At 42.4% G+C, this 19785-nt stretch overlaps 1 protein-coding gene across 7 annotated transcripts in view; it reads right to left on the bottom strand.

Moving 5' to 3' along the window:
* The window catches only part of ZHX3 (zinc fingers and homeoboxes 3), a 121799-nt gene that overhangs the window by 64203 nt on the left and 37811 nt on the right, over positions 1-19785 (bottom strand). For 4 of the 7 annotated variants that reach the window (XM_051846104.2, XM_070051837.1, XM_017350589.3 and 1 more), the window contains exon 2: positions 6134-6244. The exons of 1 other annotated variant lie outside the window; for it this stretch is intronic. The gene's annotated coding sequence lies outside the window, so the exon portion shown is untranslated. Of the gene's footprint in view, positions 1-6133; positions 6245-9769; positions 9875-19785 lie in introns of those variants that run through there. 2 more of the 7 variants (XM_070051838.1, XM_017350590.3) reach the window with 1 other exon arrangement.

Below are 19785 nucleotides of genomic sequence, written 5' to 3'. Positions count from 1 at the left end.
AGCTGGTTCCTGTGTTTCCTCACTCACTCACATTAGACCGTATGAACATGTCTTGACCCTTCCTAGTTCAACAGGGCTAAACACAGATACTATCTCACCACACTGGGGGCTGCAGTCCAGAAGAGGGAATACTTCTGTCTTATATTGCCAAGTAAATCTGGCATGCCCATCTTTCTTTCTTTTTCAAAGTCTGTCCTTGACTATCCATAAGACAAGCTTTCCACTATATAACAGGCCCGATCCTTCTTCTGGCATTTCAAGTTAGAAACCTCAAAATAAAGGAGACAACACAGAATGTAGCAGGTAGCAGATTTCCAAGGTCCCTTATTAGAGATTAATAGCACTTCTACTAAATATACTAAATACTACCTTTACTGTTTCCTAACACAGTGAACAAGCAAACTCCAAACTAAAGTCAAAACCAGAAGCTCTGATCAAGACTTTCATATAGAAGATGTTTCCTTGATGTTGCTATAGTCCTATTCAACAAACAGGATTGTTTCAAGACTTCTCACTCATCTCACCAGTCCTGAAAAAGCTGCCTTTTTATCTCACTGAGGACATAGAATACTACCTCCAGAGCCACACAAGAGAATTCAAAGCCAACATTGACATTAAGGTGCCTTTCAGGGCCGCCGCTGTGGTATAGTGGGTAAAGCCACTGCTCATGGGACCAGCATCCCATATTGGTGTTAGTTTGAGTCCTGGCTTCTTCACTTCTGATCCAGCTCCCTGCTAATATACCTGGGAAAGCAGCAGAAGATGGCCCGAGTGCTTGGGCCCTTGCAGCCATGTGGAAGATTCAGAAGAAGCTCCTGGCTCCTGGTAGATTGGCCCAGCTCCGGCCATTGGGGCCATTTGGGGAGCAAACCAGCAGATGGAAGACCTCTCTCTCTCTCTCTCTCTCTCTCTCTCTCTAACTCTCCCTCTCAAATAAATATTTTTTACTAATGTGCCTTGTAAGAACTGCAGGACTATTTTATTGCCCACTCTCACCATCTCCCATAGCCAAGTTGCCAGTAAGATGAAGGTAACAGAATTTGACAAATATTTGAGCATATTTGTATTATTTAAAACCATAGTAACACTTAAAATAAGTTTTAATGTTATCTGCTGTCTTCTTTTTTGGGTTAAATGGAAAGAGTATGGACTTTGAAGTCGATGTGTCCCTATTATTTATTAGCCACACAACTTTGGAGCTTCTTCATCTATAAAACGGAAATAATTACACATACCTCTTATGAGGATTGAGTAATATGCTACTTATTCCAGGAACTTTTATATCACTGGTGCTCTCTTGGACCCATTTAATATTCCTACCTTAAGGGGTGCTGGCCCCTGAGCACTCAATTTAAATGTTAGTGAACTCACTACGCTGGACACTCAGAGGACATAAAGATGAATGAATAAATCCCTAACACCTCAAGAAGCTGGTAACCCAAGAGAGTAACCAGGAGATAGAAGGTCTCCCTCCCTCCCTCCCTCCCTCCCTCCTTCCCTCCCTCTCCCTCTCTCTGTGCGTGTGTGTGTGTGTGTTTGTGTGTGTGTGTGTGTATCTGTCTCTATCATTCTGACTTATAACAAGTAAATAATAAACAATCTATTTTTTAAAATGCACTGGTGCATCCCCAGGCTTTTGCCTTCTCACTCTTATCCTTTGTCTCACAAAGTCCTGCTATTATACACAGTAATGTTCAGCTCCCAGCATGCCTTCACCACTCATCAAATGTCACTCCCTTCTTGCCCTGTTTCTCCAATACACCTGACCCATTAGATCTTCTGCCATTATTGATTTGCATGTCACGCCATTTCCTTAACCAGAAAGGGGGCCTTGAAGGCAGGGTCAGAACTGCTTTTATCTTTGCATCTTCTGTTCCTAGCTCAGTGTCTGTTGGCTCTGAGTGAGGTGTCAGTGGTCACTGAATGAATCAAAACTAGTAAAATCCATCAGGCTAAAGTTCTGAAAAATTAGTATATCTCAGAGTACAAATATAAAATGCAAAAAGGAAAAACAGTAACTGGGGAGGGGGACAGATAAGAAAGAGGAAGAGGATACCAAAAAGGGAAGAGACTGAATGTTCTTATACAGAAGGAAAGCAAAGTTTTTGCTTTTGTTTTGATGATAGTAAACAAACATAGAAACAAATATTTTTAGCACTCAGAGAATTAAAAAAAACTATTCCTCTTTAAAATGTATTCAAAAGCTAAAATAAAGCAAAGAATATTCCATAAAACAGAAAGTATGATGGAAAAGACAACTAAGAAGTATAAAAATTGGGGCTGGTGCTGTGGCATACAGGGTAAAGCTGCTGCCTGCCCTGCAGGCATCCCATACGGGCACCAATTTGATTCCCAGATGCTCCACTTCTGATCCAGCTCCCTGATAATGTGCCTAGGAAAAGAGCAGAAGATGGCCCAGGTACTTGGGCCCCTGCCACCCATGTGGGTAGACCCAGAAAAAGCTCCTGGCTTCAGTCTGATCCAGCTCCAGCCGTTGCGTTCTCCTGAGAGGGACTATCCAATAGTTATCTCCTCTGCAAATGTTTCCAGTCCACTGCAAAGAGGCCAGCAGTTAATACCCAGGCCAGAGGAGGGGGATGTGACTCATGTCCAGAACAGAAGAACAGCAGTAAGAGGTAATGTTCTCTGTTCAATTGCTGTTGAGGCAGGAAGCAAATGTGGGATCTAACAGAGGCTAAGGTGGCACAAGATTACCTGCATAGCTGTATGAGATTTTTTTGTGAGATAAATTCCCAGAAATGTAATTGCTGGATCAAATGGTGTGTGTCTTTAAAAGATAAACATGGGTACTATGGCATAGCGGGAAAAGCTGCTGCCTGCAGTGCCCACATCCCATATGGGCACTGGTTCAAGTCCTGACTACTCCACTTCCAATCCAGCTCTCTGCTATGGCCTGGGATAACAGAAGATGGCCCAAGTCTTTGGGCCCCTGCACCTACATGGAGACCCGGAAGAAGCTCCTGGCTCCTGGCTTTGGATCGGCGCAGCTCTGACCGTTGTGGCCATCTGGGGAGTAAACCAGTGGATGGAAGACCTCTCTCTCCGCCTCTCCTTCTCTCTCTGTGTAACTCTTTCAAATAAATAAATAAATCTTTAAAAAAAATAAAATCTTTAAAAAAAATAAAGAGAGAGACATGGATTTTAAAAGATTTTAAAGGTGAAATAGAAAAAGTGTGATGTGAGGCCGGCGCCACGGCTCACTAGGCTAATCCTCCGCCTTGCGGCACCGGCACACCAGGTTCTAGTCCTGGTCGGGGCGCCGGATTCTGTCCCTGTTGCCCCTCTTCCAGGCCAGCTCTCTGCTATGGCCAGGGAGTACAGTGGAGGATGGCCCAAGTACTTGGGCCCTGCACCCTATGGGAGACCAGGATAAGTACCTGACTCCTCCCATCGGATCAGCGGGTGCGCCGGTCGCAGCGCACCAGCCGCTGGAGGGTGAACCAACGGCAAAAGGAAGACATTTCTCTCTGTCTCTCTCTCTCACTGTCCACTCTGCCTGTCAAAAAAAAAAAAAAAAAAAAAAAAAAAAAAAAAAAAAAGTGGTTTAAAAAAAGAAAAAGTGTGATGTGTAGAAAATATACTTCTAGGTAGGAGTAGAGCAGAGGAAGTAAGGTAAGCTAGAACTAGACAAAATGGCTTAGCGTTGCCAGATTGTAAGTATGGAGACAGACATTAAAGAATACTTCTAGTGATTCTAGTTTGACTTGCCCTTCTCATTTACTTTCCCCCACTGCAACCTCTTCATCAAAGGCAATGTCCCCATCGTACCAGCCCCTAATTCAGAAGGCCTTGGTAGAGCCTGCCTGTTACCCTCTATCCTGACCATGGAATTCTTCTTTCATGTCACCTCCCATTTAACTCTTTGGTTACCTCCCAATCTTTAACCATCCGAAGTTTTCCTAGACATTTCTATCCAAGGAATATTTCATGACTATTTTTTCAGTTATAAGAATATGATCTGCCACTTATATTCCAGAAGTGGGCTTAAATTACCTTCTAGATTGAAGGGTTCTATTTGACAAAGTTTTTAAGCCCTCCTATTTATCAGATTTAATATGCAGTTTAAGATACTTCCTCCACAACATTTCCCTTTTAGTCATTTTCTTTATTTTTTTTAAAGATTTATTTATGTATCTGAAAGTCAGAATTATAGAGAGCGAGCCAGAGCCAGAGACAGAGATCTTCCATCTTGGCCACAGCAGCCAAATTTGGGCCAGGCAGAAGCCAGGAACCAGGAGCTTCTTCCGGGTTTCCCATGTGGGTGGAATGGCCCAAGCACTTGGGCCATCTTCCACTGCTTTCCCAGGCACATTAGCAGGGAGCTGGATCAGAAATGGAGCAGCTGGGACTTGAACTGATGACCACATGGGATACTGGCACTATAGATGATGGCTTTAACCCATTATGCCGCAACACTGGCCCTGTAATCATTTTCAATCCAATCACATGATTTCCAAATCTACTTTACTCTCTCTCCTAACACAAGCATGCCTCACTTATCCACTCAACACATACTTGCTGAGTAGCTGCTACTCCCCAGCATTATTTTATATCCTGGGATCAAAGTTCTTGCTCTCAGGGAGGTCAGGCATGGAAGGTATGTGGATGTGGAGTGAGGACAGAAGTCAGCTAATCAAACAAGTGTATGTATAGAAGTCCAATAGTGTTAAGTGTTATGGAGAAAACAAAGCAGGACAGAGTGATTCCAGAGTACGGTTAGATGCCATCTTCAATTCAAGGCATCGCGGGAGTCATCACTGGTAAGGTAACCTTGGAGCAGAAGCTTGTAGGAGGAAAACAGGAGCCATGTGACTTTCTGGCTGCAGAGGATTCCAGGCAGGAAAAACAAGTACCACATTCTTGAACCAGGAACACTTATAGATTGATTGAATCACAGCCAGGTCAGAGTCAGAGAAGGTGAGCCCTAGATAATATGTATGCAAGAATCCTGTCTTGCATCATTGCTGGTGTACAGAATTGATTCAGGGCCACTAAATAGTTTTACTCAACTTTAAGTTACAGAATGATCAAGGTTGCCAGAACTGTGGCAAAGTGGGTAAAGCTGCCAGCTGCATTGCCGGCATCCCATATGGGCACCGGTTAGAGTGCTGGCTGCTCCTCTTCTGATCCAGCTCTCTGCTATGGAATGGGGAAGCAGTAGAAGGTGGCCCAAGTGCTTGGGCCCCTGCACCCACGTGGGAGCCAGGAAGAAGCTCCTGGCTCCTGGCTTTGGATGGCCTCAGCTCCAGCCATGGCAGTCTTTTTGTGTGTGTCTTTCCTTCTTCCTACCTTTAAAAATTAAAAAAATTTTAAATGTGTCCTATTACAGATTCTAGAGATATATGTACACATATTATAGTCTGAGAATACAGCTTGGATAATTGGTATTCAAACTAGTTTTCTAGTTTTTTAAGTCAGTCACTCAATAAAGCATAAGTATAAATTTGATGCTCAGGCTAAAAACTGGCACTTGGGGCCAACGCTGTGGCATAGTAGGAAAAGCTGCCATCTCCAACCATAGCGTCCCATGTGGACTGTGCTCCATTTCTGATTCTGCTCCCTGCTAATAGCCTGGAAAAAGCAGCAGAAGATGACTCAAGTGTTTGGGTCCCTGCCACCCACATGGGAGAGCTGGGTGAAGCTCCTGACTCCTGGCTTAGGCATGGCCCAGCCCCAGCCATTGCAGTCATCTGGCAAGTGAACCAGTGGTTAGAAGATTTCTCTATCCCTCCCTCTAACTTTGACTTTCAAATAAAGAAATCAATCTTAAAAAAAAAAAAAAAACTGACACTGGCTTAAATCTACACATCACAGACACATAACACATAATTATGCTTTTCTAATACCACTATAAACCTAAGGTGTAACAGGCTCCTATCAAATGATCTAAAGTATCACCTAATTATATATTCAATAGATTTTTTACATTAATCCAAAAAACCAAAAATGAAATCACTTGAACAGAAAGCTTGGCAATAAAAATGGAGAATAAACAAAAGAATATTTAACATCCATACAAAGATAAAATATGACTATGAACACTTAGGGACTACAGAGTTATGATAACTGAGGGAACAAGAAACTTGTTCAAATTCGGAAGCATTATATTTACCTGGGAAATACACTTTTTCCTTACTTCATGTTCTCCAGTTGCCTTCCCCACTTTACGCAGCCCCGTGTGCATCTTTAAAGGGTCACTTGTTGCTGCGGTTGCAGTTCAGTCCTAGAGAAGAGCAGCATAGCATCACTGCTGGAGCAGAGAACACATTCTAGGAAGCTGCTAGCCAGTCTCATCAATCTCCTTTGCTAACTAATGTTCACTAGAACTACATACAAATGGAGTAGGGGAGAATTTTAAAAAGAGTTCATCAAAATACAAACGGTAATTCATAACTACTAGAAAATGCTAGTACAAATTAAAACATACAAACAGAAGTAAGTCAAATCGATTGTCTCTGATAACAGAACAAGATGATTCACTTTGTCCATTCCTCTCTTCTAGTTAAGTCTGAGACGGCTTGGCAGAAATGGTAATTTTAGGAGCCGGCGCCGTGGCTCAATAGGCTAATCCTCCACCTTGCGGCGCCGGCACACCGGGTTCTAGTCCCGGTCGGGGCACCGGATTCTGTCCCGGTTGCCCCTCTTCCAGGCCAGCTCTCTGCTATGGCCAGGGAGTGCAATGGAGGATGGCCCAGGTGCTTGGGCCCTGCACCCCATGGGAGACCAGGAAAAGCACCTGGATCCTGGCTCCTGCCATCGGATCAGCGCGGTGCGCCGGCTGCAGCGGCGGCCATTGGAGGGTGAACCAACAGCAAAGGAAGACCTTTCTCTCTCTGTCTCTCTCTCTCACTGTCCACTCTGCCTGTCAAAAAAAAAAAAAAAAAAAAAAAAAAAAAAAAAAAAAAAAAAAAGAAATGGTAACTTTAACTGATATGGAAGCTTACAGTTCCAAGGATGCACTATTTCCTGATGCTCTTCCATTCACTCCCTGAATTTTCCTGGCATGGATTCCTGAGGTTCAGAAAGTTCCAGGGCAAATAGCTATGTTCTCTTCATCTTTGTCTCTGACCCTAATCCCCACGTTGTTCCATTCTGCCAACCATCAATGTTGAACACACAATAACTCTTGGTGAATGAGCCAGGAAATATGCTTCAAGAACTTTTACAGTGACTTGGGAAAGAGCTGAAGAGCCACTTCTCTTGAGTTCTTTCTATCTCAAATCATTCCTTTTGGTTGGGATGCCCATTAGCAATAAAATGGCCCCAAAGTGATTACACCAGAAGGTCTCAGAACTTCAAACAATGTCCAGGCACTGGTATACTATACAATAATGAGCGTCTGTGAACATAAGCAGGTTTGTCCTTCAAAAAAGCATCCCTCACCAAAGTAGGTCCTAGTTAACATCAGCACACTTATGTCTTTAATATACACTTATCTATCTTTTCCACTGCCTTAGGCACTGTTCTAAGACCTTTAACAATAATAAAAATGCAATCCTTACAAAGTGGCCCTATTGGATAGATTCTATCATTCTAATGGCCCAGATGAGGAAACCAAAGCATAGAAATGGGAAATAAATTACTCAGGGAGACACATGACATGCTACGCTGCTTTTCATAAGCAGGAATCTCTGGTAAAATAAAAGTTTACAGTAAGTTTCAATAACATTCACCTGTTTTACTTTCCTTAACTACTGTTTTGGTATGTCTAGTTAAAGTAGCTCAAAGTCCAGTTATATTAGCTCTTGTTAAAAAATTTTTCCCAATTAAAAACTTATTGAAAAAAATAACTTTTACTTCCCTATGACTTAAAAGGTGACTTTTTCTTCTTAAAAAATAATTATTGGGGCCGGCACTGTGGTGGGTGAGGCCGCTGCCTGCAGTGCTGGCATCCAATATGGGCACTAGTTCAAGTCCCAGCTGCTCTACTTTCGATCCAGCTCTCTGCTATGGCCTGGGAAGGCAGTAGAAGATGGCCCAGGTGCTTGGGTCCCTGCACCCATGTGGGAGATCTGGAGAAAGCTCCTGGCTCCTGGCTTTGGATCAGCTCAGCTCTCTCCCTCTCTCTCTCTCCCTCTCCCTCTGTCTCTGTCTCTGTCTCTCTGTAGCTCTCCCTTTCAAATAAATAAATCTTTTAAAAAATTATCTATGAGCCTTACAAAAAGGAAATTTTTCTAATTTTTTAAAAAAGATATACTTATTTATTTGAAAGGCAGGGTTAGAGAGAGACAGACAGATTCACTCCCAAAATGGCACCACAGCTGGAGCTGGGCTGGTCTGAAGCCAAGGAGCCAGATTTCTTCCGATCTCTCATGTGGGTACAGGGGCCCAAGTACTTGGGCTTTTTTCTGCTGCTTTCCCAAGTGCATTAGCAGGGAGCTGGATTGGAAGTGGAGTAGCCAGGACTCGAACCTGTGCTCACATAGGATGCTGGCACCACAGGTGGTGGCTCTACCTGCTACGCCATAGCACCAGCCCGAGAAATCGTCCTAATTTTGAGAAAGTCAAAATCAATAATGATCCTAAGCTAAACACTCATATTCACCTACTTCTTCAGCTTATTGCATGTATTTAGATACTCTTCTAAGCTTCCCAGCTCCCCTCTGACATTACCATCAGAAAGCCCTTGTTCAAGCAAGGCATTTATTCTCATACTCTCTATTTCAGTTGATTAGAACATGATGCCAAAAGCTGTGGGTTCAGTCCACTGCAAACCAGGTAGCTCTGCTTCACGTGTGTGGACTCTAAGCCTGCATGGCATCTTCTGGGTCATGAGAAGAACCAGGAGGGAGTGTGCAAGACAACAACATAAATACATTTGTTGGACAAACAAGTTCCCAGTAAACACAGCGTGACCGTGGGCCAGAAGCATCAGGCTCTCATAAAGAAAAGCTTCATTCATGACCAACAAAGCATTTCTACCTTTCTGAAGGAGCTCTTTTCAATCTCAGATATTTTCCCAGAATATAACCTAAAGTTCTTCCTTCAAAAAACAGATATGATAAAAATAAGAAATTAACATTTTTAATTTTTGTACATCTGCTTAATTGATCTGAAAATACAATTTTCTTATTCCTGACAACAATTTCACTGGCAATACAAAGCATTTGTCATAGTTTTGGGCGGTGTCACAAAAATCTCCAGCAATGCAGTACAGAAAAATCTGTCTGCAATTCTCTAAGACTTTCTCACAGATTCTTCAGAGATTACTCAAAATTTTCATAAAACCAAAAATTGCTCATCTCCCAAAAATACAAAGTTATTTGAAACACACTTTTTCAAATTACTATCAGTCCAGATCACATTTTAAAACCACCTGGAAGGGCCAGTGCTGTGGCATAGCGGGCTAAGCCTGCACCTGCAGTGCCAGCATCCGATCTGGGTGCTGGTTCCAGTCCCGGCTGCTCCACTTTCAATCCAGCTCTCTGATATGGCCTCAGAAAGCAGTAGAAGATGGCCCAAATGCTTGGGCCCCTGCACACATGTTGGAGACCTGGAAGAAGCTCCAGGCGCCTGGCTTTGGATTGGCCCAGCTCCGGCCATTGTGGCCAGTTGGGGAGTGAACCAGCAGATGGAAGACCTTTCTCTCTCTGCCAACTTTTCTCTGTAACTTTACCTGTCAAACAAATAAATAAAATATTAAAAAAAAAACCACTTGGAGCCCATTCAAGGTAGAAGCTTTACAAGATTTAACAAATAAAAATGAAAAATAAAAGCTATGTTCCTGTTATTTTAGGGAGAAACTCACTTGGGACCATCTGTCTTTGAGATTTCCTGCCCACAGCTGGAAAGAACTTCCCAGCATACTAATGCTATAAAGGACGTGGGTTCCAACAGTCACAGGTAACTATGACTGCAGAGTCAGTTATTTGTGAGATCACAGAAACTGTATGATGTAATTTTTAAAATTGAGGTAAAATTCACATGATGTAATATTAACCATTTTAAGATATACAATTTCCTATGTTTACAATGTTGTGCAACCATAGCTTCTACCTGAGTCCAAGATTTTTCCATCACTCCAAAATGAAATGCTGTACTCATTAAACAGTCACTCAAATTCCTCCTTCTCCGCCCCTTGACAATGTCCCTGTGAATTTCTCTTTTGGAAATTTCATACAAATACAATCACACAATATGTGACTTTCTATATGTGCCTTTTTTCGTTTAGCCTAATGCTTCAAGGTTCAGCTACATTATAGCATGTTTCAGTACTTCATTCCTTTCTACAGCTAAAAATATTGCATTGTACAGCATATATCACATGTTGCTCATCCATTCATCCAGTAAAGGACATCTGTGCTGTTTCCACCTTGTGGCTACTGTGAATAGTGCTTTTTTGTGAACATTCTATGTACAACTATTTGTTTGAATACATGTTTCCAACTATTTTGGGTATATACCTAAGATAAGAATTGCTGGGTCATATGGTAACTATATTTAACTTTTTGAGAAAATGCCAAACTGTTTTCCACAGCGGCTCTACCATTTATAGTCCCATCAGCAAAGTATAAGCATTTCAATTTCTCCACCTCCTCACTAATGCTTGTAACTTTTGTGTTTTGTTTTTAAATTACAGCCATCCTGGGGAGTGTGTAGATGATATCTCATTGTGGTTCTGGTTTGCATTTCCTTAATGGCCAATGGTGCTGAGTATCTTTTAACGTGCTTGTTGGTCCTTTGCATATCTTCTTTGGAGAAATGCCTATTCAAGTCTTTGCCCATTTACTTGTTGCTGAGTTGAAAGGATTTTAAAAATATATTATGGATACTAGATCCTTACCAGATTTGCAGTACCCCCCCCCATTTTGTAAGTTGTCTTTCTACTTACTTGATAGATTCCCTTGATGCACAAAAGTTTTTAATTTTAATGTAACTCAATTTATTTATGCCTTTCTTTTTTTTTGCTTATGCTTTTGGTGTCTTTTCGAAGAATCCATTACCAAATCAAAAGTCATGAAGATTTACCCTTGTGTTTTCTTCTATGAGTTCTATAAGAATGTTATAGTTTTTAGCTCTTAAAATTGTCTGTGTCCCAATTTGGGTGAATTTGTTTATTTTTTATTTATTTATTTGAGATGCAGAGAAACAGACAGTGAGCAAGAGCCTTTATCTTCTAGTTCACTCCTTAAAAGACCACAAGAGCTATGGCCAAAGCCAGGAGTGGGAAATTCAATCCACATGAGTATCAAAAATCCAATTTTGTGAGACATAATCTGCATTGGCAGGAATCTATCATGGCAAAGCAGGCAAACCTGCAGCCTGCAACACCAGCATCCCATATGGGCCCCAGTTCATGTCCCAGCTGCTCCACTTCTAATCCAGCTCCCTGATAATGGCCTGAGAAAAGCAGCAGAGGAAGGTCCAAAAGCTTGGGTCCCTGCACTCATATGGGAAAACCAGAAAAAGTTCTTGGCTCCTAGCAGGTTCGGCTTGGACCAATGATGGCTGTTGCCATCTGGGGAGTGAACCAGTAGATGGAAGATCTCTGACTCTTCCTCTCTCTCTTTAAAAAATAAAATGTATGAGATTGGGGCCCAATTTAATCCTTTTTTTTTTTTTTTTTTTTTGACAGGTAGCGTTAGACAATGAGAGAGAGAGACAGAGAGAAAGGTCTTCCTTCCAATGGTTCATCCCCCAAATGGCCGCTACAGCCGGAGCTACGCCAATCACAGCAGAGAGCTGGACTGGAAGAGGAGCAGCCAGGACTAGAACCTGGCACCCAAATGGGATGCCGGTGCCACAGGCAGAGGATTAGCCAAGTGAACCACGGCACCGGCCCCCAATTTAATTCTTTTGCATGTGGATATCTAGCTGTCCCTGCATTATTGAGATTCTCCTTTCCCTATAAATGGCCTTGGTACCCTTCTCAAAACTCAATTGACTATAGATGTATATTTATTTCTCAATTGCATTCCAGTGATCTATATTCTTATGCCAGTCCCACACATTTTTGACTATTTTAGTTTTGTAAACACTTCCAAAACTGGGAAGTCAGAATTATCTTTTATAAGATTGCTCTGACGGGGCCGGAGCCATGGCGCAGTAGGTTAATCCTCCGCCTGCAGTGCCAGCATCCCATATGGGCGCCAGTTTGAGTCCCGACTGTTCCACTTCCAATCCAGCTCTCTGCTATGGTCTGGGAGAGCAGTGGAAGATGGCCCAAGTCCTTGGGCCCCTGCACCCGCATGGGAGACCCAGAAGAAGCACCTGGCTCTTGGCTTCAGATCGGCACAGTTCAGCCGTTGTGGCCATTTCAGGGGTGAACCAATGGAAGGAAGACCTTTCTCTCTGTCTCTCTCTCACTGTCTGTAACTCTACCTCTCAAATAAAATAAATAAAATTAAAAAAAAAAAAAAAGATTGCTTTGGCTATTCAGGGTCCTTTATAATTCATGTAATTTTAGGATAAGCTGCTCCATTTTTGCACACCAGAATATTGATAATGATTGCACTATATCTTCAGATTGCTTTGGGTAGTATTGCCATCTTTACTACATCAAGTCTTAGAATTCATGAATATGTCTTTTTGTCCCATGATGTAATTTTAATGTTATCTTAAAACATCCTTGATAAGGTAATGCACTAACTTCCCTTAGTTGTACCTCTGGTAATTTATTAACATCCTTGAGTAATTCACAAATACAAAGATTACACTTGACATGGAGAATCTAATATTCTTACTACAGAGAATGAGATCAATTATTCAAAATGTTATTGTTTGCCTTTGTCTTTGGAGGGTTAAAACTCAAGGATTTTTGTTTATTTGATTTATAATTTTCCTTTTTTTTTTTTTTTTTTTTTTTTGGACAGGCAGAGTTAGAGAGACGGAGAGAAAGGTCTTCCTTTTTTCCATTGGTTCACCCCCCAAAGTGACCGCTACGGCCAGCACATTGCGGCAGGTGGGCTGCGCCGATCCGAAGCCAGGAGCCAGGTGCTTCCTCCTGGTTTCCCATGCGGGTGCAGGGCCCAAGCACTTGGGCCATCCTCCACTGCACTCCCGGGCCACAGCAGAGAGCTGGCCTGGAAGAGGGGCAACCGGGACAGAATCCGGCGCCCCGACCAGGACTGGAACCCGGGGTGCCAGCGCCACAGGCGGAGGATTAGCCTATTGGGCCGTGGTGTTGGCCATAATTTTCCTTTTTTAAAAGATACATTTATTTATTTTGAAAGTCAGAGTTATACATAGAGAGAGATCTCCCATTCACTGGTTCACTCCCCAGATGGCTGCAACAGCCAGGGCAGAGCTAGTCCAAAGTTAAGAACCAGGAGCAGGCCGGTGCCGCGGCTCACTAGGCTAATCCTCTGCCTTGCGGCGCCGGCACACCAGGTTCTAGTCCCGGTCGGGGTGCCGGATTCTGTCCCGGTTTCCCCTCTTCCAGGCCAGTCTCTGCTGTGGCCAGGGAGTGCAGTGGAGGATGGCCCAGGTACTTGGGCCCTGCACCCCATGGGAGACCAGGAGAAGTACCTGGCTCCTGCCATCGGATCAGCACAGCGCGCTGGCCGCGGCGGCCATTGGAGGGTGAACCAACGGCAAGGGAAGACCTTTCTCTCTCTCTCTCTCTCACTGTCCACTCTGCCTGTCAAAAAAGAACCAGGAGCTTCATCTGGGTCTCCCACATAGGTGTCAGGGGCCCAAGCATATGTGTTGTCTTCTGTTGCTTTTCCCAGGCCATTAGCAGGAAGCTGGATTGGAGGCAGAGCATCCAGGACACAAACCAGAGCCCATATGAGATGCCAGCATTGTAGGCAGTGGCTTTACCTGCTATGCCACAACACCAGCCTGCTTGATTTATCATTGTTTCATCATCTTCAGCTCTTACTGGAAAAGTTGATCCACATGAACTTTATGTTCACTGATAAGATTAAGTTGTTTAACAGACTCCACAGAGTGTATCAGGAATTCTTTTAGTTCAAATCCTCTCCTCCCATCCCCACCAAATTGATTATAAAACATTAGCTACCGTGCCAAAGATTTTACTCAAAGAAAGTTGGGTAGACAGAACGTAAAGTGTTTACTATAATTGGGTAAGGTAGGGGATGGAGAGGAAGACTTAAAAACAGTATTTTCCCTAAAACTTTTGGCTCAAGTCTATGAGAAAACAATTGTTTGAAGTTATAAATGTAACTCTGACTGGATACCATCTGTTCTTCGCTCACATCAAAATTAGAACTGAAGGAGATGTAGTAACCTACTAGGAAAAATAACTGGAGTTCTCTAAGACAAGCAATTTCAAGGAAATAGTATATTTCCCAAAAATAAAAGTCATTTTTGAGACCAACAGATCATGAGTCTGAGGGCAGTCACTGATTCAGCTCCCATGTCTGATAACAACTTTTCAAAGGTTTATTTTGAACCTCCTCTCAATACATGAGCCACAAGAGACGTGAAGTCTGAGGTGATCTAGCTGTGTCACAAAGTTTTAAAAATCAAATTGCCTATAAATAACTTCAATCAGAAAATAGTATCTGGTGTTGGAATAAACAAGTAGCAAGCAAATCCCAGGAAAAAGAAATCCAATTCCATGTATTTTGTCATCTATAATGAAACTAAAGGCAATAAAAATATCTTCTGGCAGGTGCTCAGGGTCAGCGCCTTGGCAGGGGATGTTGGCTAATGCAAAGTTAAGAATTCTGAGTCAATGTTTAGTTTGTTGTTGTTGTTTTTACCACAAAACTTAAGTTGAAGAAGGCAGGGGGAAAGGAGACAAGTTTAAAAAAATAGGCCTGGAGAAAAAGTGGGAGCCAGATTAACCAGGTAAAGACCTGATGCAGTGAAGCAAGAGCCAGACAATATAGTACCAGAAAGGAACCAGCCGAGCTAGGACGCACATGGAGCACAGTGTTTGCAGGCTGAGTCCAAGGCCAAGCAGTCCAAGAATTCCTTAGGTGCAAGTATCAGCAAGGCTGGTCAGTACCACATCCATCACAGACTCACTCTCACGGCATGAGTTTTGCCATAAATTCTTCCAGAATTGGAAAGCCATTCCAGAATGGTAGGTGGAGAAGGCTTCCTCTCTTTTGATTAAGGCCTGCACAATTCCCCATCCTCTAAGAGCGCTTTCATCAAGCTAACTTAATATTTGTGCTTATCCCTCTGTATTTCCTCAGTTCTAGCTGCACTCAGCTCACTTGAATTCAGCATTAAAATTTAGAGGACAGGTGAGATAAAGTGGCAGTACCTGAGGAAAAAGGATAAAGTCCACAAGGTTTTTGGCTTGTGGTGGCACAAAGGGAAATGAATTCTACAAGGAATGATGTGGGGATGAGGGGTGCTGTGCTCTCTTCTGTCAGACAGACATATCCTGGGCCTCTCAAACCCAGAACTCAGAACTCCTGCTCTGGGGTGATATGCTAAACACCTCAGTGTAGGATACCCACTTGAGTCTCTGAGGTTTTAAAATTTTCTCCAGTTATCAGCACGTACCCCTACCCAACAAAAGCATCTGAGTTTTTTATGTAGCTCAAGTTGGAAGAGCTGACAGAGGCAACCCACCGTGTTTCAAGTGCATCCTGGCACTCCCCGTCCCAGAAGTCCCAGCAGAAGGGCACCCAGTTCAGGTACTCCAGGGACGCCCGCTTTGGGCTGCAAGTACTAGCGTATGTAGTCCAGGCTCAGCATGCTGAGTAACCCCTCTGTCTCAAAACAACCACTGTGATGTGATCCAATGTGTCGGTGGCTTTCCTGCTTTCTGATTGGGTGCCCTGAGCTCTCTCAGCGCTGAGTTCTTTCTTTTCTTTCTGCAAAGGGTGCTTTCAGTTAATTTGCAGGCCTGCCATTCTGTGCTTGAGAGCTGAACTCCTGAGGCCTCCGGCTGGGACTTGGCAGGCCTGTTTCAGTTTTATTCTCTGCTCTCTTTGTGGTGGTCTTAGTTACAAGCTCCTGGAAACCAGCCCTTACTGCAAGGCAAATGCCTGGTTTGCAAGCTCTGCTAGACAGGAAAGAGGAAGCAGATGGCAGCTGACGCTTATAACACAGATGCAAACTAACCAGCCTTGATTTTAAAATAGCCAAAACCTGGACACATGTTTGTCAGCCTAAGAATGGATAAACAAATTGGGGTATTCACACAATGGAATACTACTAGGCAATAAAGAGTAAGTATCTAACGCTTATCTGGATTGATCTCAAAATCATGCTGAGCAAAGTAAACCATAGAAGAATATGTTGTATGATATTCTATGGAATTTCTCAAAACACAAAATTAATCCGTGGTGATAAAAATCAGAGCGGAGATTATCTTTGAATGAGGAAGACTGACAAGAGGGAACATAGGGAAATTTCTAGGGTGACAAAAATGCTCTAATGTGGGTTGAAGTAGTGTTTACATAGGTAGCAATACTGTTCAAAATGTATTGAATTTAAAACGACTATGTTTTGCTGTATGTAAATTATACCTCAATTTTTTAAAATAAAAAAGTACCAAAAAAAATTTTAATGGCACAAAGGCAGTTTTCCATTATGTTGTACCTACATGGCTAACATTTTGATAAAGAGGCAAGGTATCTGAAGTATGTATTCAAATACTTCTTTTTTTTTTTTTTTTTGACAGGCAGAGTGGATAGTGAGAGAGTGACAGAGAGAAAGGTCTTCCTTTGCCGTTGGCTCACCCTCCAATGGCCGCCGCGGCCGGCACACCGGGTTCTAGTCCCGGTCGGGGCGCTGGATTCTATCCCGGTTGCCCCTCTTCCAGGCCAGCTCTCTGCTGTGGCCCGGGAGTGCAGTGACGGTACCTGGCTCCTGCCATCGGATGAGCACGGTGCGCCGGCCTCGGCGGCCATTGGAGGGTGAGCCAACGGCAAAGGAAGACCTTTCTCTCTGTCTCTCTCTCTCACTGTCCACTCTGCCTGTCCAAAAAAAAAAAAAAAATCTTTTTAAGGTAGTATGGTAATTTACACTAATAAACCAATTCTGTAAAAGCAACTGCATAGAGGACTCCCTCCAACTCTCTTACTCTAACCTCCATGGTAAATATCTCAAAGAAGTTCTGGGCAGGAATTACAGTGTAGGGGATAGACAGATTTGATTTCTTTCTAATGCATAAAAATTCCACTAATTATAAGAGTATTCGACATTAAATACAGACAAACTAGAAAAATACAGAAAAGTAGATAAGACTTGGGCATGAGAAGTCACACAATCCAAATAGTTAGTATATAGAAGAAAATTAAAAGTTACCCTAAAAATATCCACTAGCAAGAATTAAACAGTCAACACTTTATTAAATATATACTCATAACTTTAAGCAAATTAGGATTACCCTGTACGTACTAGTACTATTTCATTTAAATATATGTAACAAACATTTCCAAAGTTTTTGAGCATTCTTTGCAATTTTTATGCCACCAAAGTTAAACATTTTATTTGGGACAGTTTGACAATTCTAAAAATACTGATTTTTTTCCCACACTATATTATGCTTACTATAGAAAAAATGTGGAAAATACAAGAACATAGAACTACAAGGGGGAAAAACTCACATAATTCAATCATAAAAACAATCATTACTGTTAATTTTTAATTTTTTAACACATGTCTTCTTATAGAATTGGAATTTTGAATAGAAATGTTTTAGAGCCTTTTTTTCACTTAGCACCATTACATGAACACTTTATGTCACTGAAATCTTTGCAATTATTGTTAGCTTCATTTCGTATGTTGAATTTTTTTTAAAGATTTATTTATTTCAAGGTCAGAATTACATAGGGAGAGGAGGAGAGGCAGAGAGAGAGAGAAAGAGAGAGGTCTTCCATCCGCTGGTTCACTCTCCAGATGGCCACAATGGCTGGAGCTGTGCTGATCTGAAGCCAAGAGGCAGGAGATAGGAGCTTCTTCCGGGTCTCCTATGTGGGTGCAGGGGCCCAAAGCCCTGGGCCATCTTCTATTGCCTTCCCAGGCCACAGCAGAGAGCTGGATCGGAAGTGGAGCAACTGGGACTCGAACCGGCGCCCATTTGGGATGTCGGCATTGCAGGCAGCGGCTTTACCCACTACACCACAGCGCCTGCCCCGTTTGTTGAATTTTGTTAGTTGTATGGATGTATCAAAATTTAGACATTACCCAGTATCAGGAATTTGTGCATGTTTATTTTATTTTTGTTTATATTTATTTCATAACATCTTTGGATATAAATTATTGTCTTGGGCAGGCATTTGGCACAATGGACAAAATGCCACTTGGGATGCTTGCATCCCATATCAAAGTGCTCCTCCGCTTTCTATTTAGCTTCCTGTTAATGCATATACTGGGTGGGGGAGGGGGCAGCAGGTGATGACTCAAGTACTTGGTTTCCTGCCACCGATGTGGAAGACCTGGATGGAATTCTAAGCTCCTGGCTTCCATCTTGCCCAATCCTGGCTGTTGCAGGCATTTGGGGAGTGAACCAGCAGATGGAAGATCCCTTTATTTCTCTGTGTGTTCCTCTTTCAAATAAAGTGAAAATAAATTTTTAAAAGTTATTGTCTCCACCCATGATCAATTTCTTGGGATAGACTGCCAGAATTTGAATTCCTGGATCAGAGGACAAACATTTTTGAGATCCATATCACCAAATTGCACTGAGAATTGTACCACTTTGTACTCCTCAAGGAGTACATAAAAATATGCTTCAACACACTCTCCACCATAATCCCCATATATATACATACAAAAACACACTTTGCCAATTTGATATGTGAAAATGGTGTTTTACAATTTCAAGTGCATTTTTTTAACTGATACAATGAAGCAATTTTTCATTTGGTGAAATCTGTAACTCCCCCTCTGTGAACAGTCTGCTACATTCCTTAGGCATATGACACTTTTCAGAGGTAACCAGTGTTTGTGAACTCTAATTCATCATGAATAACAGAACAGTAGAAGGTACTTCTCCCTGCTCTTGAGAGGGTGAACATAAAAGACTAAGAGTAAGAATATATATTAAAAAATATAAAAGATTAAGTCCACAGCAGCACAGGATAAACAGCAAAGAGGCATCACAAGAACTGTATGAGGATTTACAAGATACTGTAAAAAGTTCATGGACAAGTGTAATCTATCTAGAGTTCCTTCATAATACAGATTTTCTATTTGAAGAGATCTCATGGAGTGGGGGAGCCACTACTACTGAGTGAAAGTAATGGCTTAGGCATCTCAAGGAAGCTTCAATTTGAACCAAGCAAAAGAAAAGACCTCTAAGAATCTATGTGCACCTATAGAACCCCAGGGTAAGCAACCCAAATTCAGACACTGTGGAAGCAGAAGTGAACTAGAGATTGTCAGAAGAGTAATTAAAGGTTTGGGGAACAAATGCACCCTCCAACTTTCTCAGCAAAGCTTAGCTGTGAGAACAGTTCTCCACAATGAAGTGGGGGACTCAGCTGTAGGGGACCACCCACAAATGCCAAGACAATAGTAACACATGTGACAAGGCACATACCCACCCAAAAGGCAGCTGACTCCGAGCCCTGGAGGGATATTACCAGTATTTAGCAGAACCAGGGCTCGTATACTCCAAATATACTTCTGAAATAATTCTTCCCATTTGTGCTTAGAGAACCTAAAACACTTACCACTCTGATCACAAAACCAGGGTTCTCAACTCTGCACATCAGAATTATCTGGAGAGCTTTTGGAAAATAACAGTTGCCTAGGCTCTATCAGCATCCAATTGAACCAGCATTTATAGAGAGAATAGGGTCCGGGCATTTGCATTTAAATGCTTCCTGGATAATTCAATGTACTCTTAGGATTGTAAACCACTGGTCTGGATCCTCATTTATAAAT

The sequence above is a fragment of the Oryctolagus cuniculus genome, chromosome 11 (genome assembly GCF_964237555.1).
Source record: "Oryctolagus cuniculus chromosome 11, mOryCun1.1, whole genome shotgun sequence".
Lineage (NCBI taxonomy): Eukaryota > Metazoa > Chordata > Mammalia > Lagomorpha > Leporidae > Oryctolagus > Oryctolagus cuniculus.
The sequence above is the reverse complement of the archived record's forward strand: the minus strand, read 5'-3'. Positions and strand labels throughout refer to the sequence as shown.